The sequence below is a fragment of the Pan troglodytes genome, chromosome X (assembly GCF_028858775.2).
Source record: "Pan troglodytes isolate AG18354 chromosome X, NHGRI_mPanTro3-v2.0_pri, whole genome shotgun sequence".
Classification (NCBI taxonomy): domain Eukaryota; kingdom Metazoa; phylum Chordata; class Mammalia; order Primates; family Hominidae; genus Pan; species Pan troglodytes.
In genome coordinates this window covers 41,471,432-41,494,223 of record NC_072421.2, presented here as the reverse complement: position 1 = coordinate 41,494,223, position 22,792 = coordinate 41,471,432, and positions in this window count along the sequence as shown.

Here is a 22,792-nt window from a genome sequence, read left to right as displayed (position 1 = left end):
GGTTCAAGTGATTCTCCTGCCTCAGCCTCCCAAGTAGCTGGGATTACAGGCGCATGCCATCATGTCTAGGTAATTTTTTGTATTTTTAGTAGAGACGGGGTTTCACTATGTTGGCCAGGCTGGTCTCAAACTCCTGACTGCATAATCCGCCTGCCTTGGACTCCCAAAGTGTTGGGATTACAGGCATGAGTCACTGCACCTGGTCGTTTTTTTTTTCTTTGGTGGTTGTTGTTGTTGTTGTTGTTGTTGTTTTGAGACAGAGTCCCACCTTGACGCCCAGGCTGGAGTGCAGTGGCAGATCTCGGCTCATTGCAACCTCACTGCAGCCTCCACCTCATACACTCAAGTGATTCTTCTGCCTCAACCTCCCAAGTAGCTAGGATTACAGTTTCCCACCACCACACCCGGCTAATTTTTGTATTTTCACTAGAGACAAGGTTTCACCATGCTGGCCAGGCTGGTCTGTAACTCCTGACCTCAGGTGATCTGCCTGCCTCGGTCTCCCAAAGGGCTGGGATTATAGGTGTGAGCCATCGCGCCGGCTAACCTAATTGCTATCAATAAACAATTCTATCAAACTGGGTCAAAGTGCTCTGAAAATCTTTCTGCCGTGGGCCCCCGCCCCCCGCCCCCATCCCGCCTGTGAGGTTCCTAGCTAAAAGGAAACATTATTAATTTGTATGTTTGACGAGGTTCCTAGCTAAAAGGAAGCATTATTAATTTGTATGTTTCCAGCCTGTGAGGTTCCTAGCTAAAAGGGAAAATTATTATTATTTTTAATTATTTATTTATTTATTTTTTGAGACGGAGTTTCCCTCTTGTTGCCCAGGCTGGAGCGCAATGGCGCGATCTCAGCTCACTGCAACCTGTGCCTCCTGGGTTCAAGCGATTCTCCTGCCTCAGCCTGCGGAGTAGCTGGGATTACGGGCACATGCCACCACGCCCGGCTAATTTTGTATTTTTTTAAGTAGAGACGGGGTCTCTCCGTGTTGGTCAGGCTGGTCTTGAACTCCCGACCTCAGGTGATCCGCCCGCTTCAGCCTCCCAAAGTGCTGGGATTACAGGCGTGAGCCACTGCGCTCGGCCAGGAAACATTATTAATTTGTATGTTTCTTGCCTTGACCAGCAAAGCAACTCAGACCTGTTGGAATTATCACTCACAGCACAAGAACAAAAACATCTACTGTATTTCAATACGTTCCAAAAAGCCAAAACAGTCTGGAGCACATTTTTCAACTACAGTGCAAAAATTAGCAAATATGGACAGTAAAAGTCTACACAAAATGAGATTTAAAACAAATACTTTTGGCCGGGCGAGGTGGCTCATGCCTGCAATCCCAGCAATTTGGGAGGCCGAGGCAAGTGGATCACGAGGTCAGGAGTTCAAGACCAGCCTGGCCAAGATGGTGAAACCCCATCTCTACTAAAAACGAAAGCAAAAACAAACAAACAAACAAAAAATTAGCCGGGCATGGTGGCGGGCGCCTGTAATCCCAGCTACTCAGGAGGCTCAGGTAGAGAACTGCTTGAACCCGGGAAGTGGAGCTTGCAGTGAGCTGAGACCACGCCACTGCACTCCAGCCTGGGCAACAGAGTGAGACTCCGTCTCAAAAAACAAACAAAAAAAAGATACTTTTTTTTTTTTTTTTTTTTTTAGTCAGGGTCTCACTTTTGTTGCCCAATCTAGAATGCAGTGGTGTGGTCATAGCTCACTGCAGCCTCCAATTCCTGGGCTAAAGTCATCCTGCCTCAGCCTCTGAGTAGCTGGGACTACAGTGAGGATGTGGTGAGGAAAAATAGACCTCTCAACTCACTGCCGGACTGCCGGGCATGGTGGCTCATGCCTGTAATCCCAACACTTCGGGAGGCTGAGGCAGGGGGATCACGAGGTCACGAGTTTGAGACCAGCCTTACCAACATGGTGAAACCCCATCTCTAAAATGCAAAAATTAGCCAGGCGTGGTGGTGCGCACCTGTAATCACAGCTACTCAGGAGGCTGAGGCAGGAGAATCGCTTGAAACCGGAAGGTGGAGGTTGCAGCGAGCAGAGATCTCACCACTGTACTCCAGCCTGGGCGACAGAGAGAGACTCCATCTCAAAAAAAAATTTTTTTTTTAATGCAGGAGAAAACATGAATTTGTAGGGACTTTCAAAGGTACTTCTTGGTAATCTGCATCAAAATTATTTCAAAGATCCATTCCCCTGGTTTTTTTGTTGTTATCAATTATATGTTTACAATTTCATCCCCAACGAATAATGGGCAGAGAAAAATATCTAGGGTGTTTATTGCAGTACGGTGGATAGTAGCAAAAAGTTGGAAACTACCGAGTGTCCAGCAATATGGAGACTGTTTTAGTAAGTTAAATCCATATGCAACTATTCAAACTAATTTTGTACAAGTCTATTTTGTTAGTTGCATGTCTAATATCCTTTATGCTCTTCTTCTATACTAACAATCTGGACACTGTTCAGGGCAGCAATGTTCACTGCTCCAGGCACAAAATCCTGACAATTCTGATACTACTTTCGCAGCCTCCCTTGCACCTAGGGATGGACATTTTAGTTATGGCCAATGAAACGTAAAGATAAATCTACCGAGTATTTCTCAGAAAGTTTTTGTTTTCCTAATAAAAGGGATAGATAGCATTGATGCTAGCAATCACCTACTGAGGGCTTGTTAACTGAGACTAACTTCTATTTATGAAACAAGGGATGGTTGGGTTTTCTGCTGGTTGAAGTCAATAGTGTCCCTAACTATGGTGGATTCTGTACTGCAGGGCTCAGATCCCACTTCAGGACTCCCAGCTACTGGGAGTGCTACAGGCTTCATCTGCCTCTGGGAATTGAATTCAGTTGAAGTCAGCTGCCTTGCTCAATGTCACCCCCACCCCTTCCCAGGGGCAGCTCACATCAAACGACACGGGTATATAAAGGCCCAGCCTTCTTTCTTCAATTTGTGACAGGATTGCAGGGCCTCTAAGCAACAAAGCCGGAGCCCTTGTTGATACTGCACCACAGTCTAACTTCTCCTCCTGTCTAATCCTACCTCATTCCCTTCCCCCATACATGTTGATCCTGAAAGCATTCCCTGATAAACTTCCTGCACACAAATCTCTGTCTCAGAGTCTGTTTCCTGGGAAACCCTGCCCACAACACTACTGATACATTTATTCAAATGAAAAGATGTTCAAAATATATAGCTAAATGACAAAACAAGTTATAAAGCAGTATGCAGGATGTCATCCTGTTTTTTTAACTATACAGGTTATAGGTCAGCCTAGAAAAAATATCTGGGGGCCAGGTGTGGTGGCTCATGCCTGTAATCCCAGCACTTTGGGAGGCTGAGGTGGGTGGATCACCTGAGGTCAGGAGCTTGAGATTAGCCTGGCCAACATGGCGAAACCCCATCTCTACTAAAAATACAAAAATTAGCTGGGTGTGGTGGCATGCACCTGTAATCGCAGCTACTCAGGAGGCTGAGGTAGGAGAATTGTTTGAACCCGGGAGGCAGATCCGAGATTGCTCCGCTGCACTCCAGCCTGGAGCGAGACTCCATCTCAAAAAAAAAAAAAAAAAAGAGAAAAAGAAAGAAAGAAAAAGAAAAGGAAAAAAAACTAGGAAACTTTGTAGGAGATAATAATAAGAGAATATTTTTATAATCTTGTGATATTGGGAAGTTTCTTAAATAAGACATAGTAGTGCAAACCATAAAGAAAGGCTTATACATTTGAATAAATTTAAATTAAAAAGTTTTGTTAATGAAAGGACAAAAACACGAGCCACAAACTAGAGACATTTTTATATTTTCAACATGATACCTGACAAGTGATTTTATCCAGAATATATAATCAATGAGAAAAAGTCAAATCCAATAGAGAAGAGGGCAAAGAATATGAAAAGGCAATTCACAAAAGAAAAGTCATACATGGCCAATAAAGCATTAAAAGACTCTCAATCTCACCAACTCTCAGGAAAATGCAAAACGTTTTTCACCCATCACGTAGACAAAAATGAAAAAGATCAATAGTATCTAGTGTTGGCAAAAGTGTGGGGAATCAGGCATTGATACACACAATATTAAAAAATAGTCATTTTGTAGGTAATTTGGCCCAGCCTTTTTGAAGAGTAATTTTTAATAGCAAAAAAACTTTAAGCAACCTACATTTCTATTGGGAATAGGGTAGCAAGCAGAAGTTAAAGACAAAGAAGCCAATGTAGATGTGCTGGCATGAAACAAACTCCAAGACAAAATAAAGCAAGTTACTTAATATGTGAATAGTATTATCCTATTTATTTATTTTTGAGACGGAGTTTCACTCTTGTTGCCCAGGCTGGAGTGCAATGGCGCAATCTCGGCTCACTGCAACCTCTGCCTCCCAGGTTCAAGGGATTCTCCTGCCTCAGCCTCCTGAGTAGCTGGAACCACAGGCATGCGCCACCACGCCTGGCTAATTTTTGTATTTTTGTTAGAGACAGGGTTTCTCTATGTTGGTCAGGCTGGTCTCGAACTCCCGACCTCAGGAGATCTGCCCACCTCGGCCTCCCAAAGTGCTGGGATTACAGGTGTGGGCCACCGCCCCTGGCCCCCCATTTATGTTTTTAAAAGATCACTATATATTTCAACATATACATATATGCAAATTTAAAGAAAAGGATTTGGAGCAATATCTACCAAACTGTTAGTGGTAGTTGCTTCTGGAAAGGGGGACTGGTTGGGGTGAGTAGTAAAAGGGGGACTTTACTTTTTACTACATATTCTTTTTGAATTTTTTTACTTTTTTCTTAACATTTTATCATGAAAAAAAATTTTAATAAAAAATGGAGACAGGGTCTTGCTATGTTGCCCAGGCTGGTCTGAAACTGCTGACCTTAAGCAATCCTCCCATCTTGGCCTCCCAAAGTGCTGTAATTACAGGTATAAGTCACCATGCCTGGTCTTATTATGAAAATTTTCATTTAATTTTTTGTTTGTTTGTTTGCTTGCTTGTTTTTTTGAGACAGAGTTTCACTCTTGTTGCCCAGGCTAGAGTGCAATGGCACCATCTCCGCTCACCATAACCTCCGCCTCCCGGGTTCAAGCAATTCTCCTGCCTCAGCCTCCCGAGTAGCTGGGATTACAGGCATATGCCACCATGCACGGCTAATTTTGTATTTTTAGTAGAGACGGGTTTCTCCGTGTTGGTCAGGCTGGTCTCAAACTCTCAACCTCAGGTGATCTGCCCACCTCGGCCTCCTAAAGTGCTGGGATTACAGGCGCGAGCCACCGTGCCCGGCCGAAAATTTTCGTTTAATTTTTAAACATAATGGCAACATTGAGTTTTATAGCAAACATTCATAAAATTATCTAGATTTTAGCATTCACATTTCGCTACATTTGTTTTCTTACTAATCTATTTATTTTTCTATCCTTCTATCCATCCATTAGTCTATCTTATTTTAATGCATTTAAAGTAAATTGTTAACATCAGTACTCATCTCCCTAAATACTTTAGCAGGCAAATAGTTAATAAGAGTTGAAAAATTTGTTTATAGTTTTTCTTCTATATAAAATTTACCTATAACAAGAGACACAAATTTTAAGAGCATATTCACTGAGTTTTGAAAAATGTCATATGATCAAAAGCCCTATGAAGATATAGAACAATTCCATCACTGATGAAAATTTCCTCATGTTCTTTCCCAAGCATTGTCCCATCCCATCTACCAGAGGCAACCACTGTTCTGTTTTTTTCGTCTATAGATTACTTTGGTCATTCTGGAATTTCGTGTAAATGTAATCATACAGTATGTAGTCTTTTATGTAAGGCTTCTTCCACTGAGCGTTATGATTTTGAGATTCTTCATGTTATGGTATCTATCAGCAATTCATTCCCTCTGTGTAGTATTCCATTGTATTGAAGGAATTCCGAACATGTCACCCTAAAATATGTCACCATGCCATATTGACTATTTGGGGTTAAAGGCACTTGAAAAACAGCAGACGCAAGAAGGACACTCTGATCCCCCTTTTCTTTTTAAAAAATACGAGATAAAATTATTAAGCGAGCACGGCCTTCTTTGTATCAAGAGAATAGAAACATTCTTATCAAGGATGGGCAGTTGAGACTGAGAGAATTCTGTACAAACTGATCTTCTTTAATCTTCTCATATATTTTAGTTACTTTTCCACAGTTGCCTCTCTGTTGAACTCAGTATAAAAGCATTTTGGTTTTGCCAATTCTTTTTTTTTTTTTTTTAGACGGAGTTTCGCTCTTGTCAACCAGGCTGGAGTGCAAGGGCAGGATCTCAGCTCACTGCAACCTCCACCTCCCGGGTTCAAGCGAGTCTTCTGCCTCAGCCTCCTGAGTAGGTGGGATTACAGGTGCCCACCACCATGCCTAGCTAATTTTTTTTTTTTTTTTTTTTTTTTTTTAGTAGAGATGAGGTTTCACCATGTTGGTCAGGCTGGTCTCGAACTCCTGACCTCAAGTGATCCACCTGCCTTGGCCTCCCAAAGTGCTGGGATTACAGGCGTGAGCTACCACACCCGGCCAAGTTTTGCCAGTTCTTTGGGTCTTCATTTCCTTATTATGAGGTCACCTGTATTATAGAAAACTTATATTGAATAAATTTGTATGCTTTTCTCTTGCTCATCTGTCTTATGCCAAATTAATTCTCAGGCCCTGCTGGAGATCCAAAGAAGGTAGAAGTAAAATTTTGCCTCCCCTACAGTATGAATGTATGAGAGCTTGTTTACCCATTCTCCTATTGATGGACACCTGAGTTTTTTCCTGGGCTTAGGTGTTTTGAATAAAGCTTCATTGAGCATTCATATTCAAGCCTTTGTGTAGAGAAATCTTTTCTTTTCTTTCCTTTTTTTTTTTTTTTGAAACAGAGTCTCACTCTGTCACCCAGGCTGGAGAGGCTGGAGGGCAGTGGTGTGATCTCGGCTCACTGCAACCTCTGCCTCCTGGGTTCAAGTGATTCTCCTGCCTCAGCCTCCCGAGTAGGTGGGATTACAGGCATGTGCCACCACGTCCGGGTAATTTTTGTATTTTTTAGTAGAGATAGGGTTTCACCATATTGGACAGGCCAGTCTTGAACTCCTGACCTCGTGATCCACCTGCCTTGGCCTCCCAAAGTGCTGGGATTACAGGCATGAGCCACCGTGCCTGGACAGACAAATATTTTCATTTCTTTTGGGTAAATACCTAGGAATGGACTTGCTGGGTCATAGCGTAGTAACTGTTTAGTTTTATAAGAAACTGCCAGATCTTTTTCCAGAGTAGTTATACAATTATACATTTTCACCAATAGGGTTTGAGAGTTCCTGTTGCTTTACATCCTCACCATTTGGGGTGGTCAAGTCATTTTAATAGGTGTGTAGTGGTATCTCATTGCGGTTTTAATATGTATTTCTCTAGTGACTAATGACCTTGGTCACTTTTTCATGTGCTTATTGTTCATTTGTTTATTTTCTTTTAGGAAGTGTCTACTCAAATTGTTTGCCCATTTTAAGTTGGGCCATTTGTCTTAGTATTACTGATTTTTCAGGTTCTTTATATTTTCTGTATAGCAGTGCTTTGTCAAATATGTATTCTATGAATATTTTCCCCAGTCTGTGGCTTGGCTTTCAATATTATTTATTTATTTATTTATTTTTGGAGACTGGGTCTCGTTCTGTTGCCCAGACTGGAGTGCAGTGCTGCCATCTTGGCTCACTGCAACCTCCACCTCCCGGGTTCAAGCGATCCTCCCACCTCAGCCTCCTGAGTAGCTGGAACTACAGGCACGGCCACCACGCCCAGGTTAATTTTTGTATTTTTGGTAGAGATGGGGTTTTGTCATGTTGTCCAGGCTAGTCTTGAATTCCTGGCCCCAAGTGATCAGCCCGCCTCAGACTCCCAAAATGCTGGGATTACAAGCTTGAGCCACCACGCCCAGCCATTGTTTATTTATTTTTAAGAGATGGAGTCTCCCTATATTGCTCAGGCTGGTCTCAAACTCCTGGGCTCAAGCAGTCTTCCTGCCTTGGCCTTGCAAAGTGTTGTGATTACAGATCTGAGCTGCTGTGCCTGGCCTTGATATTCTTAATGTTGTCTTTTGATGAACGGAAGTTTTAAATTTTGATGAACTCTAATCAATGTTTTCTTTTACGGTTACTGTTTTCTGTGACCTGCTAAGCAAACTTTGCCTATCCCAAATCATGAAGATACTCTTCTGAGGTTTCCTCCGAAAGACATATGGTTTTACCATTTCCATTTAGGTATGTGATCCATCTCAGATTAGTTTTCGTATATGGTGTGAGGAAAAATTCATATTTTTCCATGTGGCATCACTTGTTGCATCAACTTTCCTTCCCCCACTAGATTGCATTGGTGCTTTTGTAAAAAATCACATGACTATATATGTGTGTGTCTACTTCTAGCTTTTTATTCTACTTGTTAATTTATATGCCATACTCTGTTGATGATAATAGTTTTATAATAATCCTTGAAATCAGGTAACGTAAGTTCTCAAACTTTGTTCTTTTTCATATTCTTGGTCCTTTACATTTCCATATAAACTTAAGAACTACATTTTCAGCCAGGTGCGGTGGCTCACGCCTGTAATCCCAGCAGTTTGGGAGGCCGAGGTGGGCGGATCACTTGAGGTCAGGAATTTGAGACCAGCCTGGCCAACATGGTGAAACTCCATCTCTACTAAAAATACAAAAAAATTAGCTGGGCGCGGTGGCATACGCCTGTGATCCCAACTACTCAGGAGGCTGAGGTGGGGGAATTGCTTGAACCGGGGAGGAGGAGGTTGCAGTGAGCCGAGGTTGCAGTGAGCCGAGGTTGCACCATTGCACTCCAGCCTGGGCTACAAAGTGAGACTCCTTCTCAAAAAAAAACATGCAGAAAACCCCCAGACTTGGGTTCATCATCTCCTCCCCAAAATCGTGGATTTGTTGTCCTACATAATCTTAACAGCAGGGAGACAGGACAATTTTGGCAGGGGCTTAGGTTTTTGATGTTTGTTCTTTTTTGTTTGTTTTTGAGACCGAGTTTTGCTCTTGTCAACCAGGCTAGAGTGCAATGGCGTGATCTCAGCTCACTGTAACCTCTGCCTCCCAGGTTCAAATGATTCTCCTGCCTCAGCCTCCCGAGTAGCTGGGATTACAGGCGCCCACCATAATGCCCGGCTAATTTTTGTATTTTTTTGTAGAGACCAGGTTTCGCCATGTTGGCCAGGCTGGTCTTGAACTCCTGACCTCATGTGATCTACCCGCCTCGGCCTCCCAAAGTGCTGGGATTACAGGTGTGAGCCACTGCGACTGGCCTCAAGTTTGTTCTTTTTTAGACCCAATAATTTATTTTTTTTATTTTTATTTTTTTGAGACGGAGTCTCGCTCTGTCGCCCAGGCTAGAGTGCAGTGGCGCGATCTCGGCTCACTGCAAGCTCCACCTCCCGGGTTCACGCCATTCTCCTGCCTCAGCCTCTCTGAGTAGCTGGGACTACAGGCGCCCGCCAGCACGCCCGGCTAATTTTTTTTTTTTTTTTTGTATTTTTAGTAGAGACGGGGTTTCACTGTGGTCTCGATCTGCTGACCTCGTGATCCGCCCGCCTCGGCCTCCCAAAGTGCTGGGATTACAAGCGTGAGCCACCGCGCCCGGCCCAGTAATTTGTTTTTTAAGACAGTTCCCCATTCCAACATAGACTCCCTTACAGTAGGAAAGGCCTTCCAAATCCAAACATAGAGCAGAGTGGAGTAATACTTTCTTGGCTGTGATGAAATGTGAAAAGGCAGCCTTTGGGACTTCTGCTTCTGAGAAGATGGAGTAAATGTACTATTCCTCCTGCTAAGTACAGCTCAAAATCCTAGATTTGTTTGTTGGTTTGTTTGTGTTTTTGAGGCAGAATCTCACTCTGTCACCCAAGCTGGGGTGTGGTGGTGCGGTCTTGGCTCACTGCAACCTCTGCCTCCCAGATTCAAGGGATTCTCCTGCCTCAGCCTCCCAAGTAGCTGGGATTACAGGCATGTGCCACCACACCTAGCTATTTTTTACTTTAGTAGAGACAGGGTTTCACCATGTTGGCCGGGCTGGTCTCGAATTCCTGGCCTCAAGTGATCTGCCTGCCTTGGCCTCCCAAAGTGCTGGGATTACAGGCTTGAGCCATCGCGCCCGCCAACACCCTAGATTTTCTATGTAAAATAAGCATATGAAGACTGAAAGGCAGAGAGAAAAAGGCACAGTCATTTAGGGGCCTTGGGACCCAAGGAACAACATGGCTGCGAATTCCCAGAATTTTCTTTTTGTCTGACATCTTCCTGACTGGGTGCTGGTGAAGCCAGCAACCTAGAAACATCAATAGCCACAGACAAAAACGCAAAACATAAAACCTCCAAGAAAAGTCTGCTCTTTCTAGCCAAAGGACCAGGAAAAGGACAGCCTAGCAAGACAGAAAACTTCTAGACAATAATCACTTTGCTGCAAGCAAACACGACAGAAAAAAAGTTGTGGCTCCACCCTGTGGGACAAAAGCCAAATGGGGAGCCTAGACTTTCACCCTTACCAGACTGTAAGGACGTGCCTCACACCACCCCTTCCCCACACCCAGTGGGGTCAGAGAAGGCTGAGTAGGAAGGCAGCGGAACATCCCTGCTGGAGAGTAAGGAGCCTCCTCGTTCCCTGTGTCAATGGAAACCACATGGGCAGCCTGGATGTCCACCTCCACCAGGCAGTAACAAAGTACTCCTCCCCCTCCTCTCTGGGGTGGTGTCAGAAGAGTGGAGAGTTTGAACTTTCACCACTGTTCCATGGTAATGAGGTCACCCTGATACGATGGCGTCAAGGGAGGCAATAATGAAACACCTTCAACCCTCCTAACCAGGGTGGTATCAAAGGAAGCCTACTGGGGAGCCTGAACCCCGACCCTTGCCTGCCAATAACAAGGAACACTCCTCCCACACTCACTCCCCCTGAGGGGAGAACCTGGACTTTCACCTTCATCTGCCAATAGTAAGGCAGGAGAGGTCTGCTCAAACACGGGATTTAAATAATATTTGGAATCTTACAACATCATGCCCAAAATGTTCTGGTTTCAAAAAAAAAAAAAAAAAATCATTTGTTATACTGAGAACCAGGAAGATGTCAACTTGAATGAGAAAAGACAATTAACCTAGATGACAGAGTTGCTAGAATTATTTGACAAGATTTTAAAGCAGCCATTCTAAAAATGCTTTGGCGAGCAACTACAAACATGCTTGAAACAACAAAAAAAGTAGAAAGTCTCAGCAAAGAAATCAAAGATAATAAGGGAGAACCAAAGGGAAATTTTTGAACTAAAAATTGCAATAACTGAAATAAAATACTCAAGGCATATGCTCAGCAGCAGAATATAGACAGAAGAAAGAATCAGAATTTGAGAATCAAATAGAATTTACCCAATCTGAACAACAGAGAAAAAAATAGACTAAAAAACAAACAAACAAACAAACAAACAAAAAGAACAGGGCTTCAGGGACATGTGAGACTGCTGTAACAAAAAATCTAATACTCAGACCATGGGTGTTCCAGAAGGAGAGGAGAAAAATGTGGAACTGAAGAAATTATGGCTAAAAGCTCTGAAATTCGGCAAAAGACAAAAACCTACAGCTCAAGAAGCTGAGAAAATCCCAAACAGGATAAACCTAAAGAAATCCATGCCAAGGCCCATCACAGTCAAACTTCTGAAAATTAAGACAAAGAAAAAAATCTTGAAAGCAGCCAGACAGAAACAACATGTTACCTGTAGGGGAAAAACAATTCAAACGAACGTGGATTTCTTCTTAACAGAAACCATGAAGGCCAGCAGGAAATGGCAAAACATTTTTCAAGTGCTGTAAAGAACTTTCAATGCAGAATTGTATAGCCGAAATATTCTTCAGGAACGAAAAGGAAATCAAGATATACTCTGATGACAAAAAGCTGAAAGAATCTGTTGCCAGCTGACTTGCCCTAATGAATAGCTAAAGGAAATTCTCTAAGCAAAACGAAAATGAGAGAAAAAGAAATCTTGGCCCATCAGGAAGGAAGAAAGAATGATAAAGCCAAAAGCATGGGTAAATACAATAGACTTTTGTTCTCTTCTTGAGTTTTCTAAATTATATTTGACAGTTGAAACAAAATTATAATCTTGGCTTATGCAGTAGTTCTCAATGTATGTAGAGGAAATATTTAAGACAATTATATTATAAACGGGGGAGGATTGAGAGTTATAAAAAGAGGTAAAGTTTCAACACTTCACTCAAACTGGTAAAATGTTGACAACCGTAGAATAAGTTATATATATATATATATATATATAAGGCAATCCTTAGGGCAACCATTAAAGAGATACACCCAAAGAACACTAAAGCTAAATCAAAATAGCATTCTAAAAAATGTTTAAGCAACACACAGGAAGGCAGGAAAAAAAAATCATTCTGGTGGCAGATGAGAGGCTGATGGGAGTGGCGGAGGGAGTGGAGTCACAGGGTGCATTGGGGATGGGTATAGGGTGAGGAACCTGCCAGGCTCTTCCACAAAACTTTGCCTTGGTGGATTGGTTTATACCGGTGCTGTTTATGCTGGTACTCAGAGAGCTCTTCTTGAAGCCAGCAGGCTGATCAGCCATCACACCAGAAGGAGCTCCCTGCAAAGGGTTGGGCTTGGCTGACTTCAGTACTGGCAGGATGGTGCCTTTGCGTTCTGATTACAAAAGCCAGAAGCACCACTTTGTGTGTGGTCTATACTGCTGGTAAAATGGAATTAAGATGGCTTTGAAAAGGGCCTTATGCAACATTGGCAAGGGGGAGAAGCAAGTTCAATACATTTGGAGCTGTGCCCCAGATGCTTAAGCAATATTTGGGTTCAAAATCAGAAAAACTTGGCAAACTTTTCCTACAGGATTATTACAGAGACCTATTTTAACAGGCATCTTCAGTCTTTCAACGATTCGAAAGAAAATGAATACTGATGAAAACTGACTTGCAGAGTAGTTCAACTTCTCTTTCATTTATTGAGGGCAGGAGTTCTGTATCTTTTCAAGTAGGCGGTGAGCCCCCAGATCTTGTAGTAGACCACCTCCTAGGACCTGCTGGCTCTCTGCTTCTGGCCTCTTCAATCCTGAGTCTCCCAGAGAATACTTCTGAAGACTTTTCATTATAGTTGCTTATAATTTTTACACTTAAAAAAAAGAAAAAAGATAGCTGGAGGGTTTTTTTTAATTTTAATTTTAATTTTTTGAGACAGAGTCTCACTCTGTCGCCCAGGCTAGAGTGCAGTAGCACAGTCTTGGCTCCCTGCAATCTCCATCTCCCGGGTTCAAGCGATTCTCCTGTCTCAGCCTCCCAAGTAGCTGGGATTAGAGGCGTGTGCCACCACGCCCGGTTAATTTTTTTATTATTAGTAGAGACAGGGGGTTTCACCATGTTCCCCAGGCGAGTCTCGAACCTCTGACCTCAAGTGATCCACCCTCCTCAGCCTCCCAAAGTGATGGGATTACAGGCATGAGCCACAGCACCCGGCCAGCTGGAGGTTATTCATACATTACATGTCATTTACTATTCCAAATGCTGTTTTAATCAGTTCAACATGAAAGCATCTTAATATTCTCAATAATGGCACTGATTATGGATTAAAATTCATATTCAGAAAAAGAATAAGCTAGCCAATCTCCCCTTAAAGACACAATATGTAGATGACTAAATCTAGCAGGTTTGTGGAAAATTGATATTTTCACAATATAAAGTTTTTCGGTGTAAGTTTCCTTGCATTTCTATTAATAATATCAACCGTATTTTACAGCTTTCTCTGTTGAGTTCTTGCACAATTGTGATAGATTTAAGTATTTGCTTCTTTTGTGCTATTATAAATGATTTCTCTTAAAATTTCATTTCCTGGCCAGGCGCGGTGGCTCACGCCTGTAATCCCAGCACTTTGGGAGGCCGAGGCGGGCGGATCACGAGGTCAGGAGATCAAGACCATCCTGGCTAACACAGTGAAACCCCGTCTCTACTAAAAATACAAAAAAATTAGCCAGGCGTGGTAGCGGGCGCCTGTAATCCCAGCTACTCGGGAGGCTGAGGCGGGAGAATGGCTAGAATCCGGGAGGCGGAGCTTGCAGTGAGCCGAGATCGCGCCACTGCACTCCAGCCTGGGCGACAGAGCGAGACTCCGTCTCAAAAAAAAAAAAAATTCATTTCCTAATTTTTTTATGGCATATAAAAATGCAACTGATTTTGTATACTAACGTTTTATCCTGCACTTTGGTGACCTTCCACATATACAACTTTCCATATACACAATCATGCTTCTGACAAAGAATGAGAGTTATTGCTCCTTTGTAAGACATGATGCATTCTCGTTTATTCTTTCTTGCCTCATTGTACTCACTAGGAGCTGCATTACAATGGCAATGAAATAGTGAGAGTGGATAACCTCGTCTTGTTTCGATTTCAAAGCTTTCAGTATTTTATCATTGTGTATGTTTGTTGTCGGTGTCATTTTAAGGAAGCCTATGTCTCTTTGTAGCTTTCTAAGGATTTTTATCATGAGTAGAAGCTGTATCAAATACTTTTAATGCATTTTGAGACACGTATAATTTTGTTCCTTTATTCTGTTAATATGGCAGATAGTAACATTTATTTTCAGATTGTTCACCAATGCTGTGTTTCTGAAATAAACATATCCTTTTTTTATAAAAATAAGAGGTACTTTTTGCCAATTCTATTCAGACTGCGTCATGATGAGTCACAGTGGCAGCTTTCTAGAGCTTTGAATATTCTTGATGTTATGTGCTGAAATATTGTGGAAAATGCATTCTCTGAGAGGTAATAACCTGAATTGGGAAAAATCTTTAAAAAGATTTACTGGTTGGTTGCTTGTGTGAGTGTATGTGTGTATGTTTGCTTTAAAACCAGATTTATAATTATCCATCCTTTTCTAATTAATGTAGTTATTATCTATTTTGATTATGCATTGCTACACACACACGTAGCAACGCATATGTATATATAGTCTCTGTGATCTGGATGACGTGCCCTCCTTTATTCCTGATGTTGGTAATTTGTGTCTTCTCTCTTTTCTTCTTGGTCAGTCTAGCTAGAGGTTTACCGATTTTATATTTTCAAAGAACCAGGTTTTGGTATCATTGATCTTTTTATTGTTTGTTAATTTCCTATTATATTGGTTTCTGCTCCTATCTTTTCCTTTCTTTGGGTTTAATATGTTCTTTTACTAGCTTGTTTTTTTGTTTGTTTGTTTGTTAGTTTTAATTTTTTCAGAGACAGGATCTTGGTATGTTGCCCAAACTGGTCTTGAATTCCTGGTCTCAAAGTGATCCTCCATGCTTCGGCCTCCCAAAGTATTGGGATTTCAAGCATGAGCCACCCTGCCCGGCCTTCTAGCTTATGGTGGAAGCTTAGATAATCAGTTTTAGACATTTCTTCTTCCTTTTTTTTTTTTTTTCCCAAGAAACAGGGTCTTGCTCTGCCACCCACGCTGGAATGAAGTGGCGCAATCATAGCTGATTGCAACCTTGAACTCCTTAATTCAATCAATCCTCCCACCTCAGCCTTTCAAATAGCTGGGACTACAGGCATAAGCCACCACACCTGGCCTCTTCTTTCTAATATAAGTAGTTAATATTATAAAATTTCCTCTAAGATCTAAACTCTGCTTTAGCTGCAAGTCACAAATGTTGATATGTTGTATTTTTGTTTACATCCCATTAAAAATACAGTATTAGCTCCTCTGTGATTTCTTCTTTGACCCATGGGTTAGAAGTGTGTTGTTTAGTTTCCAAATTTGGGGGCATTTTCCAGATATCTTTCTCTTATTGATTTGTAATTTAATTCTGTTGTGGTTGAGGAGCCCGTTCTGTTTGCTTACAGTCCTCTTAAATTTAATATGACTTGTTTTATGGCCCAGCATATGGTCTGTTTGGTGAGTGTTCCATGTACATCTGAAAAGAATGTGTATTCTGTAGTTGTGTGGGGTATTTTTAAAATTTTATTCTTTTCACTGATACATAATAGCTGTACATATTTAGAGGGTACATGTGATCATGTAATACATTCATATAATCTGTAAAGATGAAATCAGTATAGTTGAGGTATCCATCACCTTAAATATTTGTCTTTTCCAGCATAAAGCTGGAAACATTCTAATTCTTCTCTTCTAGTTGTTTTGACATATATGATAAATTATTGTAAACTGTAGTCACTCTTCTGATCTATCAAACACAAGGTCTTATTTCTATCAAACTGTATATTTGAACCCACTAATCAATCTCTCTTAATCTCCCTCTCCCTGCTACCCTTCCCAGCCTCTGCGAACCACCAACCGACTGTCTATCTTCATGAGATCTACTTTTTTAGCCCCCATATATTAATGAGAACATGCAATATTTGTCTTTCTATGCCTGGCAATAACATGGATGGAACTGGAAGTCATTTAACATAATGCATTCTCTAAGAGGTAATAACATAATAACATTTAACACAATGACTTCCAGTTCCATCCATGTTATTGCAAATGACAGGATCCCATTCTTTTTTTATGGCTGACTAGTACTCCACTGTGTATAGGTACCACATTTTCTTTATCCATTCATCTGTTGATGGACACTTAGGTTACCTCCAAATCTTAGCTATTGTGAACAGAGCTGCAATAAACATGGGACTGCAGATGTCTCTTCAATATACTAATTTCCTTTCTTGCGGGTATATACCCAGCAGCAGGATTGCTGGATCATATGGTAATTCTGTTTTGTTTTTGTTTTTTGAGACAGTTTTGCTCTTGTAGCCTACGCTGGAGTGCTACGACCTTATCTCGGTTCACTGCAACCTCCGCCTCCCGGGTTCAAACGATTCTCCTGCCTCAGCCTCTTGAGTAGCTGGGATTACAGGCGCATGCCACCACACCTGGCTAATTTTTTAATTTTTAGTAGAGATGGGGTTTCGCCATGTTGTCCAGGCTGGTCTTGAACTCCTGGCCTCGAGTGATCTGCCTGCCTCGGCCTCCCAAAGTAATGGGATTATAGGCGTGAACCACCGTGCCCAACCCCGTGTGTCTTCTTTTGATAAATGTCTATTCAAGGTCTTTTGGCCATTTTTAAGTTGGATTATTAGGATTTTTTTTTTTTGCTATTGAGTTGTTTGGGCTCCTTATATCTTCTGGTTATTAATCACTTGTCAGAGGTGTAGTTTGCAGATATTTTCTCCCATTCTGTGGGTTGTCTCTTCACTTTGTTGATTGTGTCCTTTGCTGTGCAGAAGCTTTATAGCTTGATGTGATCCCATTTGTCTATTTTTTCTTTTGTTGCCTGTACCTTTAAGATCTTACCCAAAAAATCTTTGCTCAGACCAATATCCTGGAGCATTTATCTAATGCTTTCATCTAGTAGTTTCACAGTTTCAGTCTTTGATCTATTTGGTTTGATTTTTGTATATGGTGAAAGATAGGGGTCTAGTTTCATTCTTCTGCATATGGTTATCCAGTTTCCCCAGCACCATTTATTAAAGGGACTGTCCTTTCCCTATTGCATGTTCTTGGCGCCTTTGTCGAAAATGAGTTGGTTGGACCGGGCATGGTGGCTCACGCCTGTAATCCCAGCACTTTGGGAGGCTGAGGCAGGAGGATCCCTTGAGGCCAGGCGTTTGAGACCATGCTGGGAAAAGCAAGACCCCATGTCTCTATTAAAAATAAAATTTTAAAAATTAATTTTTAAAAAAGGTCTAAAAAATGAATTGGCTGTAAATGTGTGGATTTTTATGTGGGTTCTCCATTCTGTTCCACTGGTCTATGTGTCTGTTTTTATGCCAACACCATGCTGATTTGGTTACTATGGCTTTGTAGTTTTTTGTTTGTTTGTTTGTTTGTTTGTTTTTGTTTTTGTTTTTTTGAGACAGAGTCTCATTCTGTCATCCAGGCTGGAGTGCAGTGACATGATCATGGCTCATTGCAGCCTTGAACTCTTGGGCTCAAGCAATACTCTTATGTCACCTCCTAAAATGTTAGGATTACAGGTGTGAGCCACCGCACCTGCCCATCTGTGCCTCTTTGTTTCATTTAAGGTGGTTTCTCTAGGGTTTACAAACTGCTTCTTTAACTTATCATAGTTTATTTTCAAATAATATACCACTTCACATATTGTGTAAGAACCCTACAACAGTGTACTTCCCTTTTTCCCTTACTGGCCTTTGTGTTAATTTGCCATACATTTTATTTCTACCTGTCTTAGAAACCCCACAGTACATTGTTATTACTTTTGCTATAAACAATTATTTCGTAAAAGAATTAGAAAATTAGAAAAATGACTTTTACATTTAACAACATATTTACCATTTCAGCACTCTTTGATCCTTTGTGTATATCCAAGTTCCTTTCTGGTATCATATTTCTCTGCTGGAAAAATTTCTTTTAACATTTCTCGTAGTGCGGATGGGCTGGTGCCAAATTCTCCCAATTTTTGTTTGTCTGAAACTTTTTCTTTTTCGAGACGGAGTCTTGCTCTGTCACCCAGGCTGGAGTGCAGCGGTGCGATTGCAGCTCACTGCAACCTCTGCCTCCTGGGTTCAAGTGATTCTCCTGCCTCAGCCTCCCGAGTAGCTGGGATTACAGGTTCCCATCACCACACCCAGTTAATTTTTGTATTTTTAGTAGAGACAGGGTTTCACCATATTGGCCAAGTTCGAACTTCTGACCTCGTGATCTGCCAACCAAAGTGCTGGGATTATAGGCGTGAGCCACCACGCCCGGCTCTGTCTGAAACTTTTTTTTAACCTTCATTTCTGAAGGATGTTTTCTGGGTAGAGAATTCTAAATAAACCCTTTTTTCCCGCTTTCAGTTCCATAAAGAATTTTTATGCCTTTCATAGTTTTTGAAGAGAAGTCTACAGTGATTCTGACCTCTGTACGCCTGTACATAATGTACCTTTCTTCTCTGTGTGCTTTTAAGATTTTCTTGGTGGGGCATGGTGGCTCACATCTGTAATCCCAGCACTTTGGGAGGCCGAGGCGGGTGGGTCACCTGAGGTCAGGAGTTCAAGACCAGCCTGGCCAACATGGTGAAACCCCAACTCTACTAAAAATACAAAAATTAGCTGGGTGTGGTGGCGGATGCCTATAATCTCAGCTACTCAGGAGGCTGAGGCAGGAGAATTGCTTGAATCCAGGAGGAGGAGATTGCAGTGAGCCGAGATTGTGCCATTGCACTACAGCCCAGGCCGACAACAGTGAGACTCCAACTCAAAAAAAAAAAAGATTTTCTCTTAGGTCGGGCATGGTAGCTCACACCTGTAATCCCAGCACTGTGGGAAGCCAAGGTGGGCAGATCACTTGAGGCCAGGAGTTTGAGACCAGCCTGGCCAACATAGTGAAACCCCATCTCTACGGAAAATAGAAAAATTATCCAGGCATAGTGTCATGTGCCTGCAATCCCAGCTACTGGGGAGGCTGAGGCACGAGAATCACTTGAATCCAGGAGGCAGAGGTTGAAGTGAGCCAAGATCGAGCCACTGCACTCCAGCCTGGGCAACGGAGCGAGACCCTGTCTCAAAAAATAAATAAATAAATAAAAAAGGCTCTTTATCACTGGTTTTTAGCAATTTGACTTTGTTGTGTCTTGATGCAGTTTTGTTTCGTTGGGGTTCATTGTGCTATTTGGATCTGTGGCTTTACAGGATTTTAAAAATCAAATTTGGAAAATTTCTGGCCATCCTTTCTTCAAGTATTTTTGTGTCCTCCTCCTTTCTCCTCTCTTGAGATTCCAATTACACATATATTAAATCACTTAGTATTATTCTATAGTTCTATAGGTCACTGAGGCTCTATGTATCATTTCTTTCTCTCTTTCTTCTTTTTTTTTTTTTTTTTTTTTTGAGACGGAGTCTCACTCTGCTGTCAGGCTAGAGTGCAGTGGCGCGATCTCAGCTCACTGCAATCTCTGCCTCCCAGGTTCAAGTGATTCCCCTGCCTCAGCCTCCTGAATAGCTGGGACTACAGGCGTGCACCACCATGCCCGGCTAATTTTTTGTATTTTAGTAGAGACAGGGTTTCACCATGTTGGCCAGGATGGTGTCAACCTCCTGACCTCGTGATCCGCGTGCCTTGGCCTCCCAAAGTGCAGGGATTACAGGGGTGAGCCACCGCACCTGGCCTATGTATCATTTCTTAGCCATTTTTCTCTTTGTGCTTCATTTTGGATAGTTTCTGTCTTCAAATCTCTGGTCTTTTCTTCTCTGGTGTCTAATCTGCTATTAATCCCATTCAATGAAACTGTAAATTCAGGTACTTGGTTTGTTTTTCATACCTAGAATTTCCTTTTTTTTTTTTTTTTTTGAGACAGAGTCTCACTCTGTCACCCAGGCTGGAGTACAGTGGCGTGATCTTGGCTCTGTACAACCTCTGCCTCCCGGGTTCAAGCAATTTTCATGCCTCAGCCTCCCCAGTAGCTGAGATTACAGGTGTGTACCACCAAGCCCAGCTAATTTTTGTATTTTCCTAGAGACCAGGTTTCCATGTTGGCCAGGCTGGTCTCAAACTCCTGACCTTAAGTGATCTGCCTGCCTCAGCCTCTCAAAGTCTTGGGGTTACAGGTGTGAGCCCCCATGCCCGGCCTTGTTCTTTTTTTGTATTATCCATTTATATTTTCATTCAATTCATATTTCCTTTTACTGTACTTCCTATTTTTACTTTACTATATTGAGAATATTTATTTATTTATTTGAGATGGAGTCTTACTCTGCCACCCAGGCTGGAGTGCAGTGGCATGATCTCGGCTCAGCGCAACCTCCACCTTCTGGGTTCAAGTGATCCTCCTGCCTCAGCCTCTCAAATAGCTGGGATTACAGGCAAGAGCCACCACATCCAGCTAATTTTTGTATTTTCAGTAGAGATGAGATTTCACCATGTTGGCCAGGCTGGTCTCGAACTCCTGACCTCAAGTGATCCACCCACCTCGTCCTTCCAAAGTGCTGGGATTACAGGTGTGAGCCACCGAGCCCATCCAAGAATATGTATAATAGCTGTTTTATTATCCTTGTCTTTTAACCCCATCATTTCGTAATTCCTGTGTCTATTTCCATTGACTATTTTTTCTCTTAGTTTTGGGCCATATTTTGGGTTTTCTGTTTGTTTGTTTGTTTGTTTTTTGAGACGGAGTCTTGCTCTGTCACTCAGGCTGGAGTACAGTGTCACAATCTTGGCTCACTGCAACCTCCGCCTCCTGGGTTCAAGTGATTCTCCTGCCTCAGCCTCCTGAGTAGCGGGGATTACAGGCACGTGCCATCACACCCGGCTAATTTTTGTATTTTTAGTAGAGACGGCGTTTCGCTATGTTGGCCAGGCTGGTCTTGAACTCCTGACCTCAGGTGGTCCACCCGCCTTGGCCTCCCAAAGAGCTGGGATTATAGGTGTGAGCCACTGTGCCTGGCCTTGTTTCTTTATATATTAGGAAATTTCTTTTTTTCTTTTTTAGAGACAGGGCCTCACTCTGTTGCCAAGCTGAAGAGCAGTGTTGTGATCATGGCTCACTGCAGCCTCGACCTCCTGGGCTCAAGCGATTCTCCCACCTCAGCCTCCTGTGTAGCTGGGACCACAGGCATGTGCCATCATGCCTGGTTCAATTTTAAATTTTTTTGTAGAGATGGAGTCTCCCTATGTTGTCCAGGATAGTCTTGAACTCCTGGGCACATACTAGGTAATTTCTCTTTGGATGCCAGGCATATGAATTTTACATTGCTAAGTCCTAGAATTCGTCATTCTTCTTTAAATACTGTTGGACTTTGCTCTGGCAGACAGTTTATGTTACTTGCAGATCAGCTTGATCTCTTCAAGGCTTGCTTTTTAAAATTTTTAGGGTAGGTTCAGAGCAACCTTTCCTTTAGGGCTTGGTTAGCCACACCCCTAGGGTGTGATGCCTCTGGGGTCTCTACTGAGTTCCCAATTTATTCAACAAAGTTTCTTTACTCAGCTTGGTAGAAACTTGGAAGATCGCTGGTCCTGTGTGAACTCTGGAAATTGTTTGAATACAACTTCCTGGTAGCTATTTCTGTAGAAATCGTTCTTTGCGGCGAGGCGCAATGGCTCACACCTGTAATCCCAGCACTGTGGGAGGCCAAGGTGGGCAGATCGCCTGTGGTCAGGAGTTTGAGACCAGCCTGGCCAACATGGTGAAACCCTGTCTCTACTAAAAATACAAAAAATTGGACGGGCGCGATGGCTCATGCCTATAATTCCAGCACTTTGGGAGGTCAAGGCAGGCGAATCACCTGAGGTCAGGAGTTCGAGACCAGCCTGACCAATGTGGAGAAAACCCATCTCTACTAAAAGTACAAAATTAGCAGGGCATGGTGGTGCATGCCTGTGGTCCCAGCTACTCAGGAGGCTGAGGCAGGAGAATCGCTTGAACCTGGGAAGCAGAGGTTGCAGTGAGCCGAGATTGTGCCAGTGCACTCCAGCCTGGGCAATAAGAGCGAAACTCTGTCTCAAAAAAAAAAAAAAAAAAAAAAAAACTAGCCAGGCATGGTGGTGGACACCTGTGATCTCAGCTACTCGGGAGGCTGAGGCAGGAGAATCACTTGAACCCGGGAGGCAGAGATTGCAGTGAGCAGAGATCGTGCCACTGTACCCCAGCCTGGGCGACAGAGCAAGACTCCATCTCAAAACAAAAAAAAAGGAAATCGTTCTTTGCCCAGCTACATAGAATTTATTCTGTATATGTGGGACTTAATGCAGATTCCTGAACTCCTAGAATTCTGCCTACTGTATTGGCCCACAAGTTTTATTTTGCAGCTTGGTGACC